Source organism: Lithobates pipiens, unplaced genomic scaffold (genome assembly GCF_037356315.1).
Source record: "Lithobates pipiens isolate NorthernLeopardFrog02 unplaced genomic scaffold, aLitPip1_a1.2 Scaffold_18, whole genome shotgun sequence".
Classification (NCBI taxonomy): domain Eukaryota; kingdom Metazoa; phylum Chordata; class Amphibia; order Anura; family Ranidae; genus Lithobates; species Lithobates pipiens.
This window is the reverse complement of record NW_027507758.1, coordinates 220,761,361-220,768,688: the sequence shown is the minus strand read 5'-3', so window position 1 is coordinate 220,768,688 and position 7,328 is coordinate 220,761,361.

Below are 7,328 nucleotides of genomic sequence, written 5' to 3'. Positions count from 1 at the left end.
AATATTTAAGAGCAGCAAAAAGATTAAGACCCTGCCAGGCCAGATGGGCCCTCTTTTTCACAAGATTTTGCTTCCACATTACCTATCGGCTTGTATCTAAGAATGGGAAGCCTGATGCTCTTTCTCGTATATTTCAAGATATTGAGGCGCCCCCTGAACCTGATACCATTTTAACTGATCTCCTCTCCCAAATCAAGACAGCAGTCCTGGATCATCCTCCATCTCAGGAACTTCACCTTCTGCTGAAGGAATATCTCTATTTCCATGGTGAGCAGATCTTTGTTCCAGAGCATTCGTGGACAGCAGTCCTTTACATGTGCCACAACTATCCCCTGGCAGGACATTTTGGAGTACATAAAACTTCAAATCTAGTTCTTTGCTCCTTCTGGTGGCCAGACCTGGTACAGAATTACAGAGACTATGTTAAAGCGGAGGTCCACCCTAAAGTGGACCTTCCGCTCATTGGAACCCTCCCCCTCTCCGGCGCCACAATCGGCGCCACAATTTGCACCTTTCAGGGGGGAGGGGGGTGAAGGTACCTGTACAGTACAGGTATCTGCACCCACTTCCGGCATAGATATCTGCAGAATATACGCCCCTTTCCGCAGATATCTACGCCCCTTTCCGAAGGTCCCCCTCTGTCTGCTGGGAAACACACGGATCCCAGAGACAGCGGGACCATCCTTATTGCGCAGGCTCCACTTCCTGATTCCCATAGCCAAGATGGCGGCGGCGGCACCCGAGAGACGATCGCGAGATCGGCTTCGGGTGCCGACATCGCGGGCGCGCTGGGCGGGTAAGTGTCATTATTTTAAAAGTCAGCAGCTGCAGTATTTGTAGCTGCTGGCTTTAAAAAAAAAAAAAAACGGCGGACTCCCGCTTTAAATCTTGTACAGCATGTTTATGAAACAAGTCTAATAGAGCTAAAAATTGGGGTCTCTTAGAATCTCTTCCTGTACCTGATAAATTATGGAGCATGATCTCTATTGACTTTATTGTCGAATTATCCCCGTCTGAAGGATTTACGCAATTTTCGTGATTGTGGAACGTTTGTTTAAGATGGCCCACTTTGTGCCCATGAAAGGTACCCCTTCCACTGCAGAAACTGCTTCTTCTTTCATCAGGGAAATAGTAAGTCTACATGGTATTCCTGTTAACATCAGTTCAGACCATGGGGTACAATTTACTTCCAGATTCTGGAAGTCCTTATGTGAAATTGTGGGCATTAAACACTGTTTATCATCAGCCTATCACCCACAAACGAACGGTCAGACGGAGAGAACGAACCAGACCCTGGAACAATATTTACATTGTTTTTCTTCTTTTGCACAAGATGACTGAGCATCTCTTTTGCCAACTTTGCTTATAACAACTCAATACACGCTGCTATCGAACAAACACTTTTCTTTGCAAATTATGGATTTCACCCATGCTTCTTGCCTGATGAATCAAGAAGCTTCGGTACCTGCAGTACAGGATCGTCTGGAGTTCTGGAGATCCAATAATCTGTTCTTGTAAGAAGCTATTATCAAATCTCAGGCTAGTAATAAAAGGTTCTATGATAAGAAGAGGAGGGGTAATATAGACCTGAAACCTGAGGATAAGGTATGACTATCTACTGCAAACTTAAAGCTGGCTTGCCCCTCAAAGAAATTAGGACCAAGATACATTGGCCCATTTCCAGTAAAGAAGAGGATTAATGCTGTAGCCTTTAAGCTAAGCTTGCCAGAGAGTTTGAGAATTCATCCAGTGTTTCATGTGTCTCTCTTAAAACGGTCTGTTGTTGATCCTTTCCCTGATCGGGAACTTGAGACTCCTGCTCCACTGCTTGTTGAAGGAAATGAAGAATTTGAGGTTGAAACTATCCTGGATTTTAGGAAGAGAATGGACCAAACTCAGTTCCTCATTAAGTGGAAGGGCTATGGCCCTGAAGATAATTCATGGGAACCTTCCTCCAATGTTCATGCTCCATAACTAATTCAAGCCTATCTTCATCTTCACCCTGAGAAGAGTTCCTTAGTGGGCACCAGAGGCTGCCCATAAGGGGGGTCAATGTAAAAGAACCATTGGAATATGACCGTGCGCACACGTGCGCATGCGCGCGCTCACGGGCAACTGCAGATTCCTATAGGCATCAATGCGCATGTGCGACGAACTGCGTGCATGCACGGGAGTGCATCCCTATTCCCAATTGGTGCCAGACTCCTGATCAATGCTGACTGGTCTTCAGCTGTTTCCTGATACCCTGAATCCTGCTGATATCCTGCTTGATACCTGTTGCTGAATTTGGCTTTCCTTGACCCTGATTTTGAACTCTATTATATTTCTGATTACTGGTTCTTGATCCCGGCTTCCTACTGACCTTGCTCCTGCCTAATGCTTTGGTACCTTGCTGCCCGCCTGCTACCAAACTCGGCTATCCTAGTGACTTCGCTCCTGTTCCCTGCTCAGCTCAACACTGTCATCTGAGTGTCTGCAATTACGGTCCTGCGACCTGCTGCGAGTTCCTGCTGCAAGCCTGCCTGAAACTCTATATGCAAGCCAGATGTTCCAGTTCTGCAGTACAAGCAGAGTGCCTCTTTAACCCCAGCTGAACTATGGTGCACGGCTGTCCCTCCTGATCTGATGGCTCTTCCTCTCTCCAAAGTCATATCTCCTGCTGCAAGTTTCGGGGTCTACACCTGCAGGCACTCATGTTCCTCCTGTCCCTCGCTCCCTCTTTTTCTCTCTTAGCGGGACCTGGGTTGCAGATACAAGAGAGGCCAACCTCGTCATCTCAGTCTCCCTTCAGGTACGTGACAGTACATCAGATGTGATCAATTTTTAATGATTTGCACCATAGCTTGTAACACACACTGTAACTTTTACGCAGACTAAATAATATACACAAATTTGGGTTATTTTTACCAAAGATATGTAGCAGTATACATTTTGGCCCAAATTTATGAACAAAATGTACTTATTTGCAAAATTTTATATGATAAAAAAAAGTGATGTGCTGGGGGTTGGAGGTGCAGTGGGTACAGAGCACAGATGTGTTAGGCTCCTTTCACACTGGCAGACTTTCAATCCACTAAAAACAGATGGGAGATCCATTTCTTATACATTTGGCAGTTCGGATTGGATGACAGTCAGATGGAAATGGACAGGCAATCCGTTTCCATCCAACAGCCCCATAGAGAGCAGCAGGCTCAGCTATCGTGGAGTGCACGGATATATTTATTTGCTCAGCAGTAATCAGTGGAGAGGTCCCCCACTGAGAAAGCGGATTCCGTTGATGGGTCTTAGGGGTGTTTGGGGTGCCAAGTTTACTTGCTGCAGTATACAATGGTGTGCTGGAGGGATACAGAGGTTCAAATGTATATGTGGGGCTGGGTACAGAGGTGTGGGGGTGCAGCAGAGTGCATAGAAGAGCTGGGGTGTGTTGAGGTGTGCTGGGGAATGCAGGGTGTGTGGGGGGGGGTGCGGAGGTGTGCTGGGGCTTATAAGAGTATGCTAGGAGGTGCAGAGGTGTGTGGGGGTGCATAGGTGTGCTTGGGGGGTGGAGGATGCTGGGAGCTGCAGAGGTATTGTAGGATGTGCAGCAATGTGCAAAGGGGTACAAAAGTGTGCTGGGGTGTGGAGATGCGCTGGGGTACAGGGGTTATTTTGGAAGTACAGAGATGTGCAGAGATTATAGAGGCATGCTGAGGGGTACGGAGGCATTCTGGGGGGTGTAGAGATGTGCAAAGGGGTATGGCATTAGATGGTTCTTGTAGAGCCATGCTCATTTTATATGTCCCACCCCTGATTAAGATACATTCACAGTATGGTCTCCCCCAATGGGGTTTTTTCACAGCAAGAATAGAATTTGTTGGAAAAGTAGTTAAAAATAATTCTTTATTGAAAAATGGCAACGTAACATGGACTCTAAAATATGAGCTCTGGTCATAACACCATTCAAAATTCTACCAGAATAAGCGAACATACAATAGTACACAATATTATATCAAAATATCCGGTATGCAAATTCCCAACGCTTTTCGACCTGCATGGTCAAAGTCTTCCTCGGATTGATTTGCTGTCAAAAAATATTCTGGCACCGGCAGCAAAACCCCAATGAGTGTCACCTAATTATAAAATGAATTTCAATTCAAATTTGATCTAAATAGGATATGCCCATTTATTATATATTATGCTAAAGATTACCATATATTAAATCAAGAATATCATGTGTCGTTAGTGAATTAAATATGTGATGAGATGTGAAGGTGAATGGTGTGGATGAAAAAAAAATATTATATAAATTATTGGTGATGAAATGATGACAAAGTGGTAAGTGCCTAATGTCTATAGCTATGTGAGAGAATCAACAAATGTGTTACTGAATGCTGGTGAACGTGCAGGTGTGGTTGAATGGATACAAATTGTGTTGGGTGTGGATGTGAATGAGTGGGTAGAATAGTGTTGGAAAAATAATGAAACACAAACCAACACAAAGACAAATCGTGGAAAAACTGGAATAAGATCTTGCTCCAGCACGAGCAAAGGTGGCTCTTCAGACTTCAGGCTACTACGCCTCCAAGTCTGAATGATTCCATTTCCTTTGCAACCTTACTAAAGGGTTTTTCATTGGCAAGACCCAGTGATAACCCCACACTACAATATACTTACTTGATAGCACAATTACTTTCCAGCTGAATAAAACGCAATGCATCGGATTAAAAACTACCAATATCTCTGTATAGTTAAGAATATAATTAATAGATTGATAATTATATAAGTATTTTGCTTGTTTTGGCAGATTGTTATTACATTTGATGCAATTGAATCATGTTTGGCGCCATAAAATGTATTTCTCTCTATTTTCGCTGTCTAATTTTCAGACTCCCATGTCTTCCAAGTCACCATGTTTTTCTTTGTGGAGATCCCTGCCCATATGCCTTCCCGGCAAGGGGGAGGAGCTGTCCATCGCTCCCCACATGCTCCAGCAGATGGGCGGATTCTCTTCTGTCTGCCGGGAGAAGCCGTGTACCTACTGGCGGTGTCTTGGATCACTTCCGGAAGTCTGGATGCCACGGGTGCGTGCGATGTCTTGCGCATACACATGACGTCATCGCATTTTCCTGGTGTGGCTGAAGTGATGTCGACCTTCCGGAACGCAGAGGGAGCCACATGTGCTGCCATTGCGGCAGAAGTATTGGACAGGGGGGTGAGAGGGGGTGGTCATTCGGCACCTGTGGCTCATTGCACCTATTCTGTCATTCACCCACATTGATATAAAAATCCCAAATGTCTAAGGATCTTTCATTGATCCCCAGCGTTTGGAGGAGGAGGGTCGCATACAAACTTGATGCATCAAACACTTTGACACAGGTTAGTCTAATGCCGCATACACACGATCGGACTATCTGGCGGACAATCCGCCCATGTGTGGGATCCGGCTGACTTTTTTTCCCCAAAAGTCCGGCGGACTTAGAAAGAAGTTTTGACTCAAAATTGTCCGCCGGACTCGGTAGTCCGGCAAGCAATCCGGCCATCTGTGTGCTAGTCCACCGGACTTTTGAAATGAACGGACTTGCCGCACACGGAGAAAAGTCCGTTCATTTTGAACGTGGCTCCAAGTAGACGGGACTAGCAAAGGAGGTCAATGTCGCCGCCTCCATCGGCGAGATTGACACGTCGCTGGCCCCGTCACCTGGTATGGACTTAAAGGGGAAGCCCTACACCGAAAAAATGGTGTGGGGGGTCCCCCCCCAAGGTCTATATCAGACCCTTATCCGGGCACGCAGCCCGGCCGATCAGGAAAGGGGGTGGGGGCGAGCGAGCGCCCCCCCCCCCTCCTGAGCTGTACCAGGCCACGTGCCCTCAATATGGGGGGTGCTTTGGAGAAGGGAGCGCCCTGGGGCCCCCCACCCCAAAGCACCTTATCCCCATGTTCATGAGGACAAGGGCCTCTTCCCGACAACCCTGGCCATCGGTTGTCCCGGTCTGCGGGCGGGGGGCTTTTAGGAATATCTAGCCCCCTTTAATAAGGGGGCCCCCAGATTCTTGCCGGGCCTCTGCTTTCTTCTTCCAGCTCTTTTACTAGCGGTGGCCCGGTCTTCTGTCACCGCTGTTGCCGCCTTCTCTTCTTCTCTTCTTCTTCCTTGAGATGTTGACTCGACGCTCTCTCTGGCCGCAATGACAGGGACGCGTTGTGCGGCAACTTATATAGGGACAATGGGCGGAGTCCCCTCCCCTTATGATGTCACAGTCCCAGCATCCTCTGGAAGAAGAAGAGAAGGCGGCAACAGCGGCGACAGAAGACCAGGCCACCGTTAGTAAAAGAGTTGGAAGAAGAAAGCGGAGGCCTGGCAAGAAGAACTGAAGAGGGGGACAGGACCCCCGAAGTCAGAAGAAGAGGCAGCGGGGACAGAAGACTGGGCCACCGCTAGTAAAAGAGCTGGGAGAAGAGAGCGGAGGCCCGGCAAGAAGAACTGAAGAGGGGGACAGGACCCCTGAAGTCGGAAGAAGACCCCCAGGCGGCGAAGAAGAAAGCCGGGCTCCTCCGCTATTAAAAGGCTAGCAGAAGATAGCGGAGGAGTCCAGCGAGAAGGCCCCCCAAGACGGAAGAAGACCCCCGGAGCTGTGCAATAAATGATTTTAAAACCTTGTGTTGTGTTTTATTTACATTTTTCTTCACCAGGTGAATGGGTAGGGGTACATTGTACCTCTACTCATTCACATAGGGTGGGGGCCGGTATCCGGGGGCCCTCTTATTAAAGAGGGCTCCGGGATTCCGCTAAGCCCCCTGCCCACAGACCCTGGCAACCAACGACCAGGGTTGTCGGGAAGAGGCCCTTGTCCTCATAAACATGGGGACAAGGTGCTTTGGGGTGGGGGGCCGCAGGGCCCCCCCTTCCCCAAAGCACCCCCCATGTTGAGGGCACGCGGCCTGGTACGGCTCAGGAGGGGGGGCGCTCGTCCTCTCCCCCTTTCCCGACCGGCCAGGCTGCGTGCTCGGATAAGGGTCTGATATGGACATATGGTATGATCTGATATGGACCCCACGCTGTTTTTTCGGCGTAGGGCTTCCCCTTTAAGTCCATTAAATATGTGATGAGATGTGAAGGTGAATGGTGTGGATGAAAAAAAAATATTATATAAATTATTGGTGATGAAATGATGACAAAGTGGTAAGTGCCTAATGTCTATAGCTTGTGTTGTGTTTTATTTACATTTTTCTTCACCAGGTGAATGGGTAGGGGAAGAAGACCCCCGGAGCTGTGCAATAAATGATTTTAAAACCTTGTGTTGTGTTTTATTTACACTTTTCTTCACCAGGTGAATGGGTAGGGGTACATTGT